At 36.2% G+C, this 22,337-nt stretch overlaps 1 protein-coding gene across 3 annotated transcripts in view; it reads left to right on the plus strand.

Annotated features, from left to right (window-relative positions):
* Positions 1 to 22,337, plus strand: part of Arhgap6 (Rho GTPase activating protein 6) — a 453,321-nt gene that overhangs the window by 163,556 nt on the left and 267,428 nt on the right. The window lies entirely within an intron of this gene.

Below are 22,337 nucleotides of genomic sequence, written 5' to 3' on the forward strand. Positions count from 1 at the left end.
TTTACATACGAAAGTTGTGTCAGATTCATTTCACTGTCTTTCCTTTTCCCATCCCATTTCCCTTCCCTTCATCCCCCTTTGTCTACTCCACTGAAATTATATCCTCCTCCATTATTGTCGGTTAGCTTCTACATATCACAGAAAACATTTGTCCTTTGGTTTTGGACGATTGACTTATTTCACTTAGCATGATAGTTCCGAGATCCATTCTTTTATGGGTAAATGTCATAAAGTCATTCTTCTTTATGGCTGAATAACACTCTATTATGTATATATACCACACTCTTATCCCTAGATCTGTATCTTACCTTTTTTCCCCCTAAGTTTCTTACAATGAACATGCATTCCAGTAAATGAACAATATAAACTTTTGAATTTAGAAAAGTACAGTACGTGGGAACTAAAGCCATGAACTAAATGATAACTGGATGTGAATATGTTATAATGTGAACTTTTATACCTTTGAAAATGATTGAAATAAAAATTGAAGCGTGCTGTAATTTTTAAATTTCCATGTATTTGTTGCTTTATACTCTAAATTTGTCTATTTGATTTCACATCTTCATTCCCTTGTATGACTAAGAAAAAGGGCATGTAGTTTCTTGCTTATGAGTTGAAAGAATGACAGAAATGTGCCACCATCCAGAACATTTCTGTTCATGCCTAGCATTCCATCATTGGAGCTATGATGCCTTAGGCCCTTTATGATTTGAGGGTATTTATGTACCCATTTAAATTTCCATTGGGCGGAGAGGGAGATAGATGTAAATAGCAAATAGTTCTCACCTGTAGATAATGAGGTGTGGAGACCGTAAGAAATGACAGTAGGCAAGACTGAGTCTGGCGTGGTGTGAGGGTAGAAGACCATGCCAAGTATTTTTGGAGTGGTGCATGCCTGTTGAGCTTACAGCTTGTAGAAGGATCATCAGAACATGTGAAGCTCTGTCAGCCTTTACTGAGGCCTCCTCAGTGATAGACCTTGGGTTTCAGGGCCCAGGGCATGCATATTGATCTCCATGATTCTGGGCACCAGCAACCTAGGTCTAGTGTTCAGGTATAGGGAATGTTGAGAAGATAGTTTCATCAGGACACATGTATGGTACAACTGGAACCCCAAAGGCTGAGCTGCTGGTGCTCTTCATCATATTGACCCTGATTGTTCAAGGACTCTTTGCCAATAGCTTTTCAGCAAAAAATCCACATGTAGATATGATGTTATGTTACTCCAAACTGTCCAAATGAGCATTGTATTTATTTCCTAGGGCTACAAAAACAAATGACCACAAAGTGGGTGATATAAATCAACAGAAAACTTTGCCCTTAAGTTCAAAGGCCAGAAGTCTAAACTTAAGGTATGGGCAGGGTTGTTGTGTTTCTTCTGAGGGCTCTAGTGGAGGATTGTTCTTGCCTCTTCCTAGCTTCCAGTGGCTCCTTGCTGTCCTTGATATTCCTTGGCTTGCAACTATGTTCCTTCAACCTCTACCTTCATTGTCACAAGGGCTACTTTCCTGTGTGATCCTGTGTCTGTAAGTGTCCTCACCATTTTTTTTGGCAAGGATACAAGTTATTGGATTTAAGATCCACCCCAATACAATGTGTCTATCTTAATTTATTGAATTGTATCTGCAAATACTTATTTCCAAATAAGGTCACAGATACTAGGAGTTAGAACTTGAACATTTCTTGTTTTATGGCAGAAAATTCAACTCCCTATAAGAATTTGTGCTGGGAAAATCACTGTTTAAATGTCCATCCTTGGGTTACTACAAAGAACTGTTAGACTGAAAGTCGGTCCTCTTTCTTGCATTTCTGACCTCTACATGTACCATATCTTTTGTTCATAAAATGACTCTGAGAACCCCCTTAGGCTTTTCTCTGGAATTCACAATGGAGATAGTGGATTTCTATATTCATAGAAACAGAATGTTCAGCTTTATTTCCCAAGAGAGTTAGAATGCTGGCAGTGTTTGGAGGGAAAGCAGATGTGAGGGAATGGTGGGGACACTAACAGATGAGGATGCTGGCCATGGAGCCGACTAGAGTAGAGGTTGGGATGACTTTCAAGAAGATGAAGGTACAGAGGGGGACCAAGAATTAGAGATTGAGCTCAAACAGAAATGTGACAAGTCTGGACCACTTGGAGGCAGGGATGATCTTCCAGCAGAATATGGAAAGTGAGACCCAACTTGGTAGACATCAAAATGGGAAAGGGGAACTTGTCCACACCCAGTTTTATCAGTAAGGCCTTTCAGCTCTATGTCACCACATGACATATCTGTCCAACATCTCTCCAATTACTCCACTAAATACCTATTCCAGCTCCCATCATATCTCTCCTTTTACTCCTGTTATCCCCAAACATTCTCCAGAGAGCAACCAAATTATCTTTTAAGTCATAAAACACAAATTGTTATGATATGAACTCTACAATATGGCTTCCTATTCCATCACACCTCAATCACTCTGCTTTCTCTATATTCTTTTAACACACAAAACTTCTTCGTACCTCAGGACCTTTTCACTTGTTGTTTCTACTGCCTGGAACTCTGCACCCACTTATCAATGTGTACTCCTTGGTATAATCTTGAGTGACCCTGCAGTCTAAAGTGGTGCCTCTCCATCTGTCCTTATCCATCAACCAATATTATTTTCTTTGTATTACTTATCGCTACCTGCAAATTATTTTCACTTGTTTCAAGTGTTCTTAACATGTAGTGATTTTTGCTTCCCCTAACATATTTGGACATTCCTGGGAATATTCTTGTTCTTACAACTTGGGTAAGGAATGCTACTGGCATCAAGGTGGTAGGTAGAGGTCAGGAATGCTGCTAAACATCTGATACTACTCACAATAGTCACCATGATAATGAATTGCCCCTCCTCAAATGTCAATAGTGCAAAAGTTAAGGATTTTTATTTATTTGTTGCTTTTAAAATTCTCTATCTCTATACTTAAACTTCTCTTGACTGTATCTCCCAAGAAAGCAGTGAAAGAGATATGACTTATATCTTGTTCACTACTCTATTTATGGCCATAAGAATAATGCCTAGACCAAAATTAACTGATGGATGAATGAATGAATTAATGGCTTCAAGCCCTGGATCTACCCATTATTACATTACTAGTTTTTAGTTTTTATTTTTAAGTCTGGAATTGTGACTTACCTGTTCCAAGTTGCAGTTACTTCATCTGTGAAATAAAGATCATAAAAGTACCTAACTTATTAGAGTTTTATGTTGATTGAATGAGAAAAGTAGATTTAAGACATTGGACACTTGATAAATAGCAAGCCCTTTTTATGCTACTATCTCTTGTTATTACTACCTCAGACTCCTTACCTCCGATTTTTAACTCCATGTCTTATTTCCTTTTCTGTTTAGAAAGTAAAAAGTTCTTTCATCAGCCATCATGGCTTGAGATTGCCACCTCAGCTTTGTTCACCTACTTCGCCTCACCCTACAGCCATAGCTAAATTCTCTCTCCTGCCCACATGAACACTTCTCAGGGACTAGGACAGGGAACATTCTCCCTGCTGTAAACCATAACACCTTTTGAGTGTGCTCACATAAGAGGCACTCACTAAACATGTTTTTAAGTTTATTAAGACACTGTTGACCTGGTTCAGCCTCAGTCTAAAACGGGCCCTGTGTCCCTGGTTCTCAGGCAGACTGTGACCTTGCCTTTCCCCTAGGATGTTTTCCTGCACCACCCCCTTGAGAATGACAAAGACCTTTTCTTTACATTATTTTTTTCTCAGATTATAAAAAGAATTTAAAAGACATATTGATTTGGGAAAGACTGATATCTTTAGGAAATTAAATCTTTCCGTGCAAAAATAGAATATGGTTTATCATGTATTCAGGGTTTCTGTGGTATTTTTTAGCAAAATGTCATAATTTATTCATGCACACATGCGTGCAGACACACAGAGTTAAGGTACATTTCTTAATAAATTTGTCTGAAAGTAAACTATTGATTTTTAAGCATGTTTTTGCCTCATTAAAATATTTTGATTAAATTTTTTAGTAGTTAAAAATAATAACATTATGATTTGAAGTTTGCAATTTCTATTTTAGTGTGTGTGTGTGTGTGTGTGTGTGTGTGTGTGTATGTGGTACTGAAAACTGATTCCAGGGTCTTGTGCCTATTAGGCATGCACTCTACCACTGAGCTGCATCCTCAGACCAATTTATATTTTTAATTTTTGTTTAATTTAGTTCTTTTTATAATATTATAATTTATTTTTTATCTTTTTTATTGGTTCTTTTTAATTATACATGACAGTAGTGTTACTATTGACATATATACATACATGGAGTATAACTTATTCTAATTAGGATCCCATTCTTGTGATTGTACAGGATATGGAGTTACACTGATTGTGTATTCATATATGAACATAGGAAAGTTTTGTTTAATCCATTCTACTATTTTCCCTATTTCTTTTTATCTTTAATTTTATGTGTGCATGGTTTGTTTTTAGTTATTTTACCATTGTCTTTTTAAAATGCCTATTTTATTTTTTAAATTGATGATGAGCTGGTGTTTTATATTTGAATAATTTTAGATTTATATAAATGTTTCAAAGGTTATACAGAGCATTCCTGTATATACCCTATACTTGGTTTCTATTTTGTTTGTATTCCATTTCTTCTTCCTATTTGTTATGCTTCTAGTAGACCACACCTTTCCAAGATACAGCTTCTAAGGTTCAAATTTTTTATTTAATATGAATAAAGTACTCTGTATATGTAAATAACAAGATGGAAATATATCTAAGAAGAAAGAAGTAAATCTGTATTGCTGTTTCCAGGATTGCTACAATACATGAGGCCCAGGGAAAAAATGAAAATGTAGTACCCATTGCTCAAGATTGTTGAGAATTTTAAGATGGCAGCAGCAGAGAATTATACTCATCATGGGGCCTGTTGAATGGAAAGTCCTATGCAATTTCCCAGTTGCTGCCCAGTAAAGCCAGCTCTTGCTGTTTCTACTAATCTTTCAATTTCTTCCACAATCCAAATACCTCAGTAAGTTAAGAGAAAGTCTACTGCATGACTGGGCCAAATTTGCTCATCTATGATTTTTTTCTTGAATACTCCAAGTCACAAGTTTGTAGTTTGCCTTCTAAATCTCAGTTCAAATGGCTTTGAATTGAGGACAATGGTATTAGCTACCCTGAAATGGCAGCAAAGCTAATTCTAAAATAACATCCACATTAGCTCACACAGGCTGATATTTTCTTTGCTGAAGATCAGGCAAACAGAGTGTTTGTTTTGACTGCCTTCCAATAATACTTACAAGTAGCCAAGAATGCTTGGGCTCTTGGAAATTGTACCTTAGGCCCAGAGGCTCTTGGTGAATATATTTTTTAACCAGGTTTACTCATTTAACTTGTCCAAATGGAGCACTTTCACAAGGGAATCCATCAACAGTCATTTCTGATAAAATCATGAAAGGACCTGTGAGGAAATGAGCTATGAAAACTCTTGATAAACTAGAATTGTGGAAGTATCTGGGGAAAAGACACTTGGGAATTGGTTTAACTTCATCATTTATTTTTCAACTTTAAACAGCATTGCATTTTGAAATTTCAGAGCATGATGTTTACTTGTAGTGTTTGCTTGACTATGTTAGCCAGATAGCTACACATATACAGCCTATAATGTGTACATAACATGCTATACAACTGCAGTTATGCCCACTTCCCTACTTCATTCACATGGTATTTATCATGGTAAAAGAAGTTATCCTGCATCTGGAGTTGCTTCCTTCTGTTTGTATAACACAGACACTTATTCTACTATGGAAAATAATCCCATAAAATAGAAGAGATGTACCCACTTATCTCTCCTGCCTCACAGGTAGAGCACTACTGGCTTATGGGAACTGACTCTTACCGAGAGCAAATGGGAATTTTACCAATGAGAGGAGCACTGGGATAACTTGCTCTTTTACCCTCATTCCTTTCCCTCTATATAGGCATGTATTCAACTTGTGTGGAGACCCAATACTTTACATCCTCCCACGCTTGGACCTTAATTCCTAGGGTATGAAGAGGTAATTTTCACTTAGAGTTGCAGCCTATTTCTTAGTAGATTAGAGTTGCTACAAATCCACAAGATATTTGAGGTTAGAGACTCCTTAGGAGACTGTGATGGTTTGGATAGGAGGTGCTCCAAATGTTTCTGTGTCAATGCAGAAATGAGGTGAAATAATTGGGTTATGAAAATTATAACCTAATCAATGAAATAATCTGCTTGATAGATAAATAATTTGAATGAAGTAATTGGGTGATAACTGTTGGCAGATGGGGCTGTGATGGGAGGAAGTTAGGTGACTGGGGACATGCCCTTGTGGATTATATCATATCCCCTAGCTCCTCCTCTCTCTCTCTTCTTCCTAGCCAAGATGAGGTGAGCAGCTTTCCTCTACCATGCTCTTATGCCATGATGTTCTGCCTCACTTTGGGCTCAGAGCAAGGGAGCCAGCTGAACATGGATTGAGACTTCTGAAACTCTGAGCTCAAAATAAACTTTTTCCTCCTCTAAGTTGTTATTGTATATTGGTCACAGTGAGGAAAATCTAACTAACACAGAGACTCAGTATTCTATGAATGTGCACACTCATTTGAATGTGTTATGGTACTTGGGTTTTTTTTCATCAAATTGGTTTAGACTTGTACAGAATAAGTCAGTTATAACAGTAGAATTTAAAAAGAATGTAGTGCCAGGTGCAGTGGCACACACCTGTAATCCCAATTGCTCAGGAGACTGAGTCAGGAGGATCTCAAGTTCAAAGCAGCTTTAGCAATAGTGAGGCACTAAGAAACTCAGTGAGACCCTGTCTCTAAATAAAATACAAAATAAGCTGCCCTTGAGTTCAGTCCCTGGTACCAAAAAATAAGTAAATAAATAGCCAAATAAATAAATAAAATGCAAAAAAAGGGCTGAGGATGTGGCTCAGTGGTTCAGTGCCTCTGAGTTTAATTTTCAGTACCAAAAAAAGGATTAGTAATTAGTAATTTCTTAGAATAAAAATAGAATTGTATTAAAAACTACATTGAGTAATTTATTCTTAATAACATATTTTTATCTTTGTCCAATAAAAAAGGTCTAATTTGTGGACAAATTCTCTTCATACAATGCTGGATATAGTCTCTTCAAAGACATTACATTCCATAAGATGTAAATATCCTCGAGTCTTAGCCATTTCAGTATTTTGTAACAAATACCATAGCTTGGGTTACTTAATAAATATTTATTTCTGGTTCTGGAGGGCAGGAAACCCAAGATCAAGATGTCAGCAGGTTTGATGTGTACTGACTTTCAGATGGCTGCCTTTACTCTTGTGATGGATCATTCCCATCTCTGTCATGTATATTCTCTTGAAGACACTAATCCCATTCATGATTCTGGAGCCCTCATGACTTAATCCCCTCTTCAAAGGCCATACCTCCAAATACCATTATTTTGAGTATTAGGCCTTCAATATAAGAATTTTAAAGAAACACAAACATTTATTCCATAGCATCATGATATAACTAAATTTGTATTACTTCCTCTTTTTTCATTAGATATTACATCTGCATTAATTCTATGTTTGGGATTTTGTTGGGAGGAAATTGTCTTAAACTAGAAAGAAAATAAATTATTAGAAAAGGTTTTCTAAAAGTGGTTTCAGATATTTTAGGTATTTCAGCTACTAAACGTATACCACTTGATTAATATTTTTACCATCCTTGTCCATCTCATATAAATGTTCTTTTAAAAATATTGCTTTTATGAAATACTTGAGAAGGGATCAAATAAAATTTATTGTTTACAAAGGAATAAGATCAAGGCCGGAACAAGTGAATGTGCCAAATTTGAAGGAACAGGTAGAAGAGAAGCAAATGAAAGAGTGAAGACAGAAGAATTTAGGAAAGATTACTGTGAAATGCAGGAGCTGAGGATGAGCAGCATTCAGCACAGTTTCTTCAAAAGTATCCTTCACATGACTGATTCATGATAATGAAATATATATACAAAAGTATAAATATTATAAGTTTACAGCTTAATGAATTTTCACCAAGTAACAATAATCAAGTGACTACCATTCTCATCAAGAAATAGATCCCTGTAACCCTGTAGCCTCTCTTGTGCATAGTCATATTTTCTAACCCCCTCCCAACTCTTATATTCTCACCTCCATCACCATGTATTATTATTTTTGAATGTTACATAAATGAAACCTACAGTGTGTGTTTTTTTGTATTTAATTATTTTGTTTATCATTATATTGTGAATTTAAACCACAATGTTGAATTTATATGCAATCTATGGCTTCTTTTTGATCTGAGGCATTTTTTTTAACTGTATATCTCACAATATACCCATTCTTCTGTGGATGAATGTTAAGTTGTTTCCACTGGCAAGGTTTGAGGTAGCAAATTTTTCTGCCTTTGGTTGAAGGGAGGGGTGTTCACCCTCACCACAAGCATATACTTTTTGAAGTCTCAGTATTATGAAAGGAATATCCCATTCAATTTTCCACCATGGACAAATCTGGAATTTGCATTTTGTCCTCTTAGTGCTGTTAAGCAGGAAAACTAGCATTTAGGTTTACAAGGTTCAACAAGTGACTTTAAAGTGGCTATAGGGCTAAAATGTCCTTTCTGATTATTTTGAGACCTAAGTGTTTCTTACTTTCTTGCCCACTCATGCATATCTTTAATAGAGTTTTAAGATATGTTATCCAACATTTCTAGTTGTTTTCCATGGAAGGTTTGTCTGGGTATTTATTATATCTTACTGCAGGAAGCATTTATAGCTACTTACACTAAAATATGCCCTTTGTTTTGTGAGACAGATATGTCTTTTATAAAACTTACAAAAATTAGGTACATTAAAATTTCTTTCCTCTATATTCTTTCTCAATTTATATAAGGATATAAAAGAGATTGTAGTTTTAATTTTTTTACTAAAATTATTTTATTCTTCTGGTTTTGTTTGTGGAGAGTAAGTAGTTCATTTCAATGGTTTAGATTTGTCTCATTTTAATATTTCTGTCACCAATAATTTGGGATAGTTCATGCAAACATATTTATTTCTTTCACAATTTTGAGTTAGCCCTTTTATGAGTTTTCAAAGATGGTAATACAGAATGTCTATTATACAAAGAGAAATGTGATCATTGCCATTCAAGAGGCCCAGAGAAAATGGTCTGTAATTCAGAGGAACAGCTTCCTTCCTTTTGAGTGGATCAAGAAAGTCTCAGTGTGAAAAGAGGCATTTCAGCTAGGCCTCAGAAGATAGGAAGTGATCAGTTATCATGAGGGGAAAGGAAGAGACTTACTCATTGCATAGGTACAAGTAGGAAAATGTAGTTGAGTTTGTCTGGAAGGGCACATTCCTAGATCTAGATGTATGCTGTTCAACATGTTAACCATTGACTCCATGTGGCTTCCTAGTTCTTTACATGTGGCTAGTGGAACAGATAAACTGATTTTAATTTTATGTAATTGTAATGAAGTGCAATTTAAACTTACAAGAACTGGTGCTGTGTTCAATTTTTAGAAAATGTTTAAGTATATTGGGAACAATTTGGCTATGTGAATGTACTGTTTCAACCATACATTTTATGGAATATAAATCCAGATTAAGTATTTTTAGTGAAAGTGTATTGTCCAAATTTGAGATGAGCTATAACAATGTGAAATATCTTATTAATAATATTTTTAAAATATTGACTACATGTTGAAATGAGATCACTTGGAATATTTGGGTTAGATAAAATATATAGTTAAAATCAATTTCAACTAATTTTTACATTTTTAATCTGACTACTAAATCATTTTAAATTACATATGTGGCTTACATCATGGTTCTGTTGGAGAGCACTACTTGAGATAGAAGGTTGGAGCAAAAACTGGAAGTGTCTTGGGAGCTTTAGCAAGTTATATAACTTTTCTGAGTCAGTTTCCTTATTTCCTATGGTTCTTACTTCATCCAAGTATTGACAGGTCAAAATTAGAGTTGCATGCAAAGCCCACGTTCACATAGTAACAACTAGCTCAATAATTGGATATTATCATACTTATATTTAAACAGATGAAAAAGAGAATGAAGTTCTGTAGGAAAGGAGTGGGACCAATAAGTCTGACTTTGCAATGGCATTGATAGTTATGAGGTTAGAAACCTGGTGAAAAGTGAATAATGCAGAGTATGTATAGTGAACTGGCAAACAGGATTGAGAAACCGAAAAGAACATGACAGAAAAGTGGTGCAGTTGGAGGATTGTTCTGGAATTGAAAGCCAATTCTAACTGCTATAAATAGATTGGGTATTGATGGGAAGCCAGATCATTTGCTATGCTACTTTTTAAAGCATTTGCCAACTCACATATCTGAAAGAGATGACCATCAGTATTCCATTTAAGCCAATTGATGGGAAAAAGTAGAAGTCAAATTGCTCATAAATGTTGGTGTTTCTCTGAATATGAGGCTTGTTACAGTTAAAAAAAAGAGTCAGTCTAAAGGGAGGTCTAAGGAACGTCTGATGAAATGTTAAAGAAAATGAGCAGTGAACATAATGAGGAATAAAGTTGTGAAAGGAGAGATTGGCAAATTCTTTGGCTTTGCAGTTGAATTTATTGGGCAATTACTGGAGATAAGAGAAATAAAAAGGATTTGCTCAAGGTTTGTTAATTTTATAAATAGGTAGGAACATCCTGTGCCTTTCCTTCTCTAAATATAGTTCATGAATATTTGTGTGAGCTTTAGGGCACCTGGTTTTTATTTTTTTAATTTTTATTTTTTGCCTTTTGATATATTGTTATGTGCACTTCACATTTATCTGTGATTTAGTTTCAGTTTTCATGTCCTTATGCTTCAGACTACAGCTGAAATGAATCACATGAGCTTAAAATGCTAAACAGGAAAAGCTTAGCAGTATACATCTGTATTGAATGCATTATGAAAAATACAGAGAATTAAGCAATTCCTGCTTATCTGGGGGTGAAACAATAGATTGATAAGTGTTCCTCTTTGGGAGGAAGTTCTACTGTGATCTATTGAGAGCAATAAAGAGGGAATACATCTTATATCTTAAGGTGGAATTAAATTTACATTTAAACAGTATGTAAATGAGAATAAGGCTTATCTGTATATGTCCCAAAATACAAAATAATCGTAAGTTTAAAAGATTGCAAGTTGTTTTCTTGCTTAAAGGAGTTGGAATGGTACCTCCATATTTAGTTAGGACTCAGATTCCTTAGTCTCCTTCTTCCTTATTCCTAGCACATGTCTTTCTCATAAAGGGTACTTCCTGGTCTTATATGGCTGCTATTGTGGCATTAATCATGACCACATTACAGATCTAGGAGGAAGTGGCAGTATTAGTAGATATCTGAGAAAGTTCTTTAAAGGGTCAGGCTAGGAACCTTCTCAGAAATTCACCCACAGTGCTGTCTATGTTTCATTGGCCAGAATATGGTGACTTTGCAATTCCCAGGGAAAAGAGAGGTTAGAAAATGAAAATATTTCGTCTGGATACATTGCTGTTTCCAAATGATGGTGAGATTCTCTAACCAAGGAATAAGGGGAGAGCGAACAAACAACAGTCCATCTACATAAATTAATAATATCATCTTATGTCTAAGCACTTCAAATGAGCACTCTGATCACATGGATGCTGGTCATATCCTTTCTCTGAGCAACTTTTGGTTATCACTTTCATCCATTTGGGTCCCAACTCAAAGTCAGATGTCAAATCTACTGACAACATACTGTGCTGCCCAACCAAAATGGAATTTTCCACCTCTCCTTCTCAACACTGCTAATGTTTTCTAACTATGGAGCTGATCAGGATCTTTGGATGTGTACAGAGTAGTTGGCCATGTTATCTTTAAAAAGTGCATGACTTTGAATAGTAAATCCAGTTCAGCTTGGCAAGATGTTCTCTCTGTGAGAAACAGAGATAAGATACCAACTGAATATACTTGTGCTAACTTGGGAGGAATGGGAATACTCCCATGAGTACTCCTGGAGAAACACACTCATTGAGTGAAATGTAGTATGGAATCAATATTTAAATTATGATTATACTTTCTTATGGAATCTCTCCATTTTTCTATTCTTCCCTCTGCACACACCCACCCCCTTCTTTTCCCTGGCACCTGTAATGAAATTCAGGGCAGCTACATTTGCATGTTTTGTAACATCTGTGACAGAAAGGCCTCCCACTTCCCTAACACCAACTTCCACTTTGCTCAGATGTCCTGCAGATGCTGCAGTCCTGAACTTGATACAGCAAGATAGAAATTGACTAATGCTACAGACTGGAGATAGCTAAAGATCACTATTTTCAATCAGGGATGTCCTGATTTTTTTATTGGTTGATTTTACATAACATTAGGATTCATTTTGATAAAATTATAAAAGCATGGATTTTCATACTAATTCAGTCACCAGTGCTTCCTTTCCTCCCCCGTTGCCTTCCCTCTACTGTTTTGATCTTTCTGCTCTTATAGTTTTTTAAAAATATATTTATTTATTTATTTATTTTAGTTGTAGTTGGACACAGTACCTTTATTTTATTTATTTTTATGTGGTGCTGAGGATTGAATCTGGGGCCTAGCATGTGCTAGGCAAGTGCTCTACTACTGAGCCACAATCCCAACTCTTATTATAGTTTTTTAGTTAATGCATTATAAATATACTTAAAGGTGAGACTTACTATAATATATTCACATGGGTAAATAGGAAAGTTAGATCAGATTGATTCCACTGTCCTTCCCTTATCCAATCCCTCCTCTTTCCCCTTTAGGAGAGACTATCCATTTCTTAACCATGGGACAGATTGGAGAGAAAAGATAGACAAATTTATTCTCACATACTGTCCAGGGCTCTACCACTATACTTTAAAAGCCATTTCAATTGGCCATGCAGTTAGTGGAAATGCCTGGGAGGGTCAAGCAAAGCATCAGCAGAGATCCAACATTTTCTGGTACTGTGTTGTCTCATCATAGGTATTTTGGTTAAAAAGTTAGAAGTAAATATATCCTAGAATGCTTGTCACAAAACACTGTAAATTTGAATACCTTTCACACTATAGGCTTTGTAGTTGTTTTAAGGAAAAAATGGCTGTTTTCTGAGATTTTGGATCTCAGAATGACATCCTAAATCTCAGTATAACATTCCAATTAATCAATTTAGGATGGATCCTCAAACACAGCATGATTGTGATAGATTGTGATATTTTCTTTCTTGATGGAGTCATTAAACTACAAAAGCACTGCTATGTTCCTGTTGTGTTGATCCTTCACCACAGCTGAAATAAATTTGGGATGGTTAGGAAGGAAAAATCACAAGGACGCCATTACTACACCATACAAATAAAGCAAAGGTCATTTTCCCACATCATCCTGAGGCTTGATGTTAATCTGGAACAAACATAGTTGGATTTTTTAAGGAGAGGGCATTGCTGTGGGTGGAGTAGAGATGGGGCAGTTCCCTTTTGCCCAGATGTGACTCAGCTCAGGTCACATCTCTTGACCTCACACACCAGAGAAAATTAGATGTGTGTGATTTTACAAGTTGGTCTTTCTTTTTTTAAACCCCTTTCTAAGCAGAAGAAGGAAATTTGTAGCCTACCGTGTGTTAAAGGCCAGTAGACACTGTTTCTTTCTGTATGCCCCTGGTTCCTTTTGTGTCTCATAAATAAAAGATCTCTATGAAAATATGGAAAATATCCTCACCCTAAATTAAGAAAGCAGGTTCGCTTTAATTTCCTTCCCTGCAAGTTGGCAATGGGGGAAAAGAAAATATTTTGGCTTCCAGAGATGCTATTGTCCCACCTTCAGCCTCCCTCCTAGCCCTGGATTGCAGGCTATCTGCAGGGTGTCCTTTCTGGCCAGTTCTGGTCAGACCTGATCTGTTTCTCCTTGACAGGGGCCCCTGGTTCTTGGCCAAGAGAGCCTGCAGCAGGGAAGCTGTGCTGCCTGCAGAAATCTAAACTCCAGTCACATCTTTCAGCTTCATTCTTTGTCTAGGAGATAGGAATGTGGTTTTTTTTGATAATGTTCTGCTGAGCTGTCCTGTACACAAGATAATGTGTTTGTTTCATCATCCTTGAAATGTGTTTCCAAAGCCTGGTTGTGATGGTTATGAAAAAATCTGTACTTTGGAGAGGTCTGGGGAAGAAAATTCAGCAAGGTACATCTGTTCAGTCCACCACCTAATTCATAGTTATTCAGTAAGCAAAGCATCTTTGAGCTTGTACAGTGTGCCCAGCAAATGTGCTAGCATTTGGGTATTCAAGTGAAAAACTTCTTAGTTTGGATTATGTGACTGGATTTCAGCATGGTGTGTGAATGGAAGTAGCATGTATTCCTTCCTGGCTGATGTAGTAAATGAACCCCCAGCTCTGTCTAAGCCATATATTAAATTGGTGGCATCTCAGCTTGACGACCCTCCATCAGTTGGAGTCTGTGAGTAACTGAGAAGCAGATTCCTCCAAAATCTACATGAACTTCTAGCATCACTGAAAAAAATGTTTTTGATTCATTAAGCCACAGAGGTTACATGGCTAAATTCTTACAGCAGTGTAACTTAACTTGTCCTGACTAACATACTCAGTTAAATGGAGTAGAATATACTCTTATCTTCATTTTGTAAATGAGGAAATAGAGGCACATAGAAATAATAAGTTACCTGCAGTCACACAGCTAGTAATCTATAGAACCAGGATTTGAACAGATAGTCTAGCCTCTAGAACTGTGTTCTAGCCCCCATAGTAAATTGTACAAGGAACAAAGAGGGGAGCACTTAAAAATAATTAGGTCAAACCAAGGCAAATGTGGTGGAACTTTCCATCCAAGGAAGCTCCCTTGGGTAGTATACACAGCAGGATCTCAATAAACATCAAATGAGTGAGCAAATGTTTTTAAGAAGCAATGTGTTCAATTTCTATGGATGCATAAGAAAATACCATAAGTAGTTGTTTAAAATAGTGTGCATTGGGCTGGGGTTGTAGCTCAGGGGTGGAGTGCTCGCCTCACATGTGCAGGACCCTGGGTTCGATGCTCAGCACCACATAAAAATAAATAAGTAAAATAAAGGTATTGTGTCTAACTACAACTAAAAATAAACATTTAAAAAATAGTGTGCATAGATTATCTCACAGGTTCTGTGGGTCAGGAGTTCAGGCACATCAAACTGGATCCTCTACTCAGGGTCATACAAGGCAGCAAATAAAGTATCAGCCAGGGCATGAGCTCAGGATCTCCTTGCAGATTTATGCTATTGGCAGAATCCAATTTTATGCCATTGTAGAACTGCTGGCTGTTAGCCAGGGGCTTTACTCTATTCCTCCTAGAGAAAATCAGAGTTCATTTGCCATGTGATCATTCCACAGGTGCTCTCACAATATGGAGAATCTCTTTTCAGTTGGCTACTATGGAGTTTTATATAATGCAGTGTCTTCATGGGAGAAAATAACCCATCACCTTGGCCATATAATATAAGGTTGTCAAGGGAGAGACTATCCCATCTTATCCAAAATCCTTCCTACATTCATGGAAAGAATTATACTGGGTGTTTACACTATGGTAAGTAGGGATCTTGTAGGCCATCTTAGACTTCTACCTACTGCAAGCAGTGAACAAAGAGAAACTGTTACACACTTTTTTTGGTCAAATTTATTGGCTACTAACTTGTTAAATGCAGTACCCAGCCTGAATTTTGTGGATAGATAAATAATCTACATAAGTTATACTTCAAGGAGAAATAACAGAGTTAGGACAAAAGACATAAATCACACTTAGCCCATGAGTTAGGAACATGGCTAAATAAAGCAGATATTCTGTAGGGTGACTAGGATGAATAGAATTGGTGATTTCAAAATATGCAAAACTAATCTTTTCAGAATCCCCCTTTTTTTTTGGTACTGGGGATTGAACCCAGGGGAACTTAACCACTGAGTCACATCCCCATCCCTTTTTGTATTTTATTTAGAGACAGTGTCTCACTGAATTGCTTAGTGCCTCGCTTTTTGCTGAAGCTGACTTTGAATTTACAATCCTCTTGCCTCAGCCTCCCAAGCCATTGGGATTACAGGTGTGTGCACCACCATACCTGGCTGCAGAACCCCTTTTAAAAATCCACTTTATTGAGGAATGATTTATGTATAATAGATTGCATCTATTTTAAGTGTGCAAGTAGATAATTTGTTATGATTGTTTTGAAATAATCACCACAAAACAATAGCAAGATCCCTCCACAAATCCCTATGGCTCTTTTGTGGTCCAGACATCTCTCTACATTCTTCCCTTACCCCAGTAAACCTTTTCTGTGCCCCTTCAACTCTCCTTTGATTAAAGAAAAGCATTATGGATAGTAGTTGGACACTCAATACTTGAGTCAGAATGTTTTGTTTAAATCCTCCCTCCCCCACTCACTTACAGTGTGAAATTCAACAAATTTACTAATTTCTTTCTGCTTCATTTTTGTTGTCCCCAAAAGGGTATAGTGTATATGTCAAAGAGTTCCTATGAGAATGAATTTAGTGAATATGTGAGAAAACTAAGTAGTACTTGGCATACAATAGTCACTATATAAATGTTTACCATGCTTTTTCTTATTATTATTGTTAATATTGTTCAATCCAATTGAAAGACCACTATGAAGGTTGCTAATGGATGACATTTAATGTATATTAATGCATCTTCCTAGAACATTCTTTCTTCAAATGTGAATGCTCCAACTCGCCTCTTCTTCAAGTGCAGGCATACCTCATTTTGTTGTGCTTCACAAATATTTTGTTTTTGACAGATTAAAGATTTGTGGCAGCGTTAAACAAGTCTATAGATTTCATTTTTTTTTCAGAACACTCAAATGGTCATTAGCATGGTTTATCAATAAAATATTTTTAATTAAAGAGGCACATAGTTTTTTAGACCTAGTGCTATTAACCCTGAATAGACTGCAGTATAGTGTCAACATAACTTTCATATATATTGGGAAACCAAAAATAAAACAGTCATGTGACTCACTTTATTGCAATAGTTGGGAACTGAAAATGCAGTATCTCCCAGGTAAGTCTGTACTTTCTCTAATCTTAGCCTTATTAAGGCCTACTCTGGTCACCTTAGTGGGTAATATATGCTGCCCTGTCCCACCCCATGCCACTCCTTCTTAATGCTTCCCTAGTCTGCTCTACTTCTTATTTTTCCTAGTATTTATCACCGTCTAATGTCCCAAACAGTATAAATTTGTGTATTAGACTTACTTTTTATTTTATAAGTTCTTCTTGTTTGAATCTAAGCTCCATGAGGACAGGAATATTTGTCTGATTTGTTTACTGTTGTGTCCTAGGCTCTGAGAATACTGCCAAGCACATGCACAACACTCAATAAATGCTTGCAAAATGAAAGAAATAGACACCTGTGGTATTAATTTGACATACATTATCATATATAATCCATGCAAAACCATGAGATGTAGATATTATCACCACTATTTAGTAAATGGAAAAAGCAAATCTTAGAAAGATGTAGTTGATTTTTTGAAAGATATACAGTTTAGTTGGTACTACTCCAAAATGTACTCCTTTGGCTGAAGAATACCATAAAGAGGAGCCCTAGGGCAGATATCCTGAGTCAGGCATTGTTGCCAGCTCTAGTAACCCACAAGCAATTTGTATGTTTACACACAGTGGGTCTTAGATTCACTGGCTTATGCCAAAAGAATTTCTTGTTCTTTCCCTGCTGCATTTCAAAGTATTGGAGTGGCAAGAGGCTGAGGCATATTTCTAAAGTATGACCTCATTCCCTGGCCTGCCACCTTGCTAGTCCTTGGTAGACCTATCAAATCTATTGCAGGGGGTTGAACTCCATCAAGATTAGGATCATCTCACTTTAATCCAACTAGAAGCCGACCTGAATGAAGATTTGAATCATGGTAACTCTGAATCAGGAGCCATCCTATTAGGGGAAAGATTATCTTTTTCTACCAAGATGTTTACTACCAAGTATGGCTTCTTTCCATTTTTGAGGCCAAGTCTACACATCACAAAGTAAAGATGTTAGTCATGAAAATTTGTCATGAGTTTATTTCTTTGGGCTGTGTATCTTGGTATGGATTTCCCAAAACCTAGACACTGGGACCAGAAACTGGGTATAGGCATTTTATTTGAGGGTTGATCCCAGGATCAGAATGAGGGAATAAGGAGGTAAGATGGGAGAAGGAGGAAAACCAGTAAAGGTGTTAGTTAGTTGCTGTTGTGGGAAACCAGATTCCATTCTGCTGAAACTCTGTACAACTTAAATCAGAAATATACCAGGAAGAATGATGAGGCAGGTGTTATGTACATGCTTATCTGGGTCCTCACCTTCCCTACATTTCTAACCTACCCTGTGATCCAGAATGTTCCCGTAGCCAGATTCTGCCTTGAGAAAGAGTAAAGGCAGGTATGTTTGCTTTCCAGTATAATAATAAAAAGTATAACCTTTGTCTCCCTTGGGGAGGAAGGTTAGATAGGGTTGCCATCTGTTATAAAAGATTTAGGCTCCCTAACCTCAGTATTATTCTACTATAATGCAATTCATTATGTGAGCTGGGTGCCTGATCTTTAGGTCACCCTGTGGAAACTGGATCTTTGAGGAACTAGAGCAAATGACGATACTTTGGCTACTACAGATGCTTTGAGTAATACACTGTCCTTTGTTTGATTCAGGTTATCTCCTGTCTTTTGCCAGCATTAATGAAACGGTGGTAGAAAGGCCTGTTAGCTTGCAAGTAGGGTAAGATCTCTAACCTTTCACAGTTTAGAAGGACCTCCAAGGTTAATCAGCACCTATGGAAAGGGTTCTAACTGTGACTACCACATATTGTGATAGTCTATTAACAATTATATTAACTTGGTAGTATAAAATCTCTATTTCATCCCACACGTTTGATTATGTCTCAGAGCAAACAACTGTATTCCTCTAATTATCACTGGCACTGCTTTAAGGATAACTGCCAGAAAAAATATTGGGGGAGGCTATGAATATGTAAAAAATTATTGAATATTTATCATATATTTCATTTTTTAAGGCAAAATGACTCTTCTATTTTTAGATAAAATACATTTACGAATTAGTGGACATTCTTTTTCTGAATTAATGATGTTGAACATATTACAAAGTTGTCACAATTGTCTTTGTAATGGAGGTTTGATGTTTGGTATCTGAGAAGTGCTCACTTGTTCTGTGATATGCAAAAGGAGTCCTCTTCTACTAGATTTCATGAGGTATCAGTGAGCTTGCCCAACTACCACACTGATCAAACCAATTGGGTAATTGAAACCTTTGTTCCAAAGTGCCAGGGCTATCATATATTAAAATTCTCCAAATCCAGTAGATAAATTCTGTTATCTTTCAAAGTTTTCTTTGTCTATTCTGTCATGCTTACCACATTGGGTGGGGCGGTTCTATTTTTTTTTTTCTCTTACAGAAAATCTTGGTCATTCTTTTTCTGGTAATGTGCCACTTTTTTACTTAGAATGTTTTAAATTAATTTCATCTTTTTTGTTTGTCTATTTTATTCCCTTATTCCTTTAAAAGTGTTTATATTAGTGGATTATAGTTATATATAATATTGGGATTCATTTTGACATAATCACACATGCATGGAATTTAATTTGGTCCCATTTTAGTCCCAAGCACTTTCTCTTTCCTTCCCCTCCCCTCCCCCATTCTCTTTCCTCGATTTTACTATCTTCCACCTGTTTATTTGTTGTTTTTTAATTGGTGCTTTATAGATACACACAAATGTAGAATTCACTGTGGTATATTCATTTATGTACAACTATAACTTGGTCACTTTCATTTCTCAGTTCTTCCCTTTTCCTATCCTTCCTTCCTCCCCCTCTGTTCCCTTCCTCTATTCCACTGTTCTCTATTTTTTCATGGGATCCTGCCTTTTTTCACCTTATTTTGCTCTAGCTTCCATATGTGAGAGAAAACTTTTGACCATTGAGTTTCTGAGTCTGGCTTATTTCACTTAGCATGATATCCTCCAGTATCATTCATTCACCAGAAATGCCACAATTTTATTTTTCGTTTTAGTTAAGTAAAACTCCATTGTATATATACAGCATATATTCTTTATCCATTCATCTGTTGAAGGATACCTGGGCTGAGTGTATAATTTGGCTATTGTGAATTGTGCTGCTATAACATCAGCCTGCCTATTACTATGGAATGCTGCTTTTAGCTCTTTTGGATAAAAATCAAGGAGTTTCCACTGGGTCATATGGTGGTTCTATTCCTAGGTTTTCTGAGGAATTTCCATACTGCTTTCCAAAATGGTTATATTAATTTATAATCCCACCAACAATGTATAAATGTACCTTTTCCCCCATATCCTTGCTAGAATTGTTTATATTCATTCTCTCTCTCATTCATATTCTCTCTCTCTCTCTCTCTCTCTCTCTCTCTCTCTCTCTCTCTCTCTCTCTCTCTCTCTCTCCCCCCCCCATGGTTGAACCCAGAGACACTTAGCCACTGAGCCACACAACTGGCCCCCTTTGAAAAATTTTAATTTTGAGACAGGGTCTCACTGAGTTGCTTTATGCCTCATTTTGCTGATGCTGGCTTTGAACTCAGGATCTTCCTGCCTCAGCCTCCCAAGTCACCAATTATAGGCATGTACCACTACACCTGGCTGTATTCTTGATAATTGCCATTCTAACTGATGTGAGATGAAATCTCAACTTAGTTTTGATTTGCATTTCCCTGATTGCTAGGGATATTGAATATTTCTTCATATATTTGTTGAAAATCTTGGCCTTACTTGAATCTTTCTTGTCAACTTCCATTAAAAGGGATCAGTTAGGAATTTAAATTGGATCAAATCTATTAAAAAAATAAGAAAAATTGATAATTTTAATGATATAATGTTTTCATATGCATAAACATGCTATTTCTCCCCATTTACTTCATACTTCTTTCATGACTTTCAATAATTAAGAATGTTGTAACTCTCCTACTTAACAGTCTTGCATATTTTGATAGCTTTTTCTTTTTTCTTTTTTAATTGATTTTATTTTTTAAATATATGACAGAAGAATGTGTTGCAATTCTTATTATCCATATAGAGCATAATTTTTCATATCTCTGTTTGTATATAAAGTATGTTCCACACCAATTCATGTCTTCATACATGTACTTTGGATAATGATGTACATCACATTCCACCATATGATAGCTTTTTCTTGAGTACATTATGTATTGTTTTATAATTATAAGTGGCACAGTTTGTAATGTTACAGTTGACAATTCCTGGCTGAAAATTTAAAGAAATTCAGGGTTTTTTGTTTGCTTGTTTATTGAAATTATTCTAGTCACATTGCTTAACTCTCTTTGTTAATTCTAATAATTTATCTGTGGATTCTCTTGAGTTACCTCTGTAGGTATTGGTGTTGTATAGAGACTATAACTACAGGTTAGCAGTCTCAAACAGTCCCACATATATTATTCCATCTCATTCTCACATAGCAAATATTATTATTCCCATTTTAGAGGTGAGAAAATAAATTTAAAGTCTTAGGTAACCTGCCATAGATACCAAGTGATTGAAGTTGAAGAATATAATCTCGTGTCTTCTTATTTTAACACAACACTGTGCCTCCTAAAATCACTCACCTTGAAAAGGAGATGAAAAATACAGAGAGAAGCCAAGGCATGGGAATAGATGGAAAAGAAGAAAATAATTTCAGTTGCCATGTGAACATCAAAATATCATGAATTGGCCAAGTCTTGATTTATCTACCATAGGGACATACAAACTCCTTTTCATTTTTTTCCAGTCTTCAAGGTTCAATATCATTGCTATGTTTATAAACCTTAACATTTTAGCTTTGTCCCAGTGTTCTGAGGTAATGAAGTCCTTGGCTGAATTTATACAACCATGATCTGAATTTATATAACAAAGATCTGGCTACTACAGTTGCTGATGATCACCTCTTAAGTGGTAGGAACTAGTATCAATAATTTTTCTGCCTCTCAAATGCTTTGTAGAATGACAAAGATGTCACTAAAGAATGTAGCCATGTTTACATAATCCTAATAATTATTTCAAATGGAATGTCACAATTTCTTCTGTCTTCATTCTGCAGAATCTGCTAAAGTACTTTAGAATTTGGATTCAGTAAAACTGTATCCCATTTCTTTCTGTGGTTGTTTTCAAGAGGCCTGGAAAGCAAATGGAGGAATTTCCATTTGGTAAATATAGGAATTTCTTCCACCACCTTAGAGAATATGTTTCCTCTCCAATGTCCAGTAGATATATTGGAATCTGCCCATTGGATTAAAA

The sequence above is a fragment of the Ictidomys tridecemlineatus genome, chromosome X (assembly GCF_052094955.1).
Source record: "Ictidomys tridecemlineatus isolate mIctTri1 chromosome X, mIctTri1.hap1, whole genome shotgun sequence".
NCBI classification, from domain to species: domain Eukaryota; kingdom Metazoa; phylum Chordata; class Mammalia; order Rodentia; family Sciuridae; genus Ictidomys; species Ictidomys tridecemlineatus.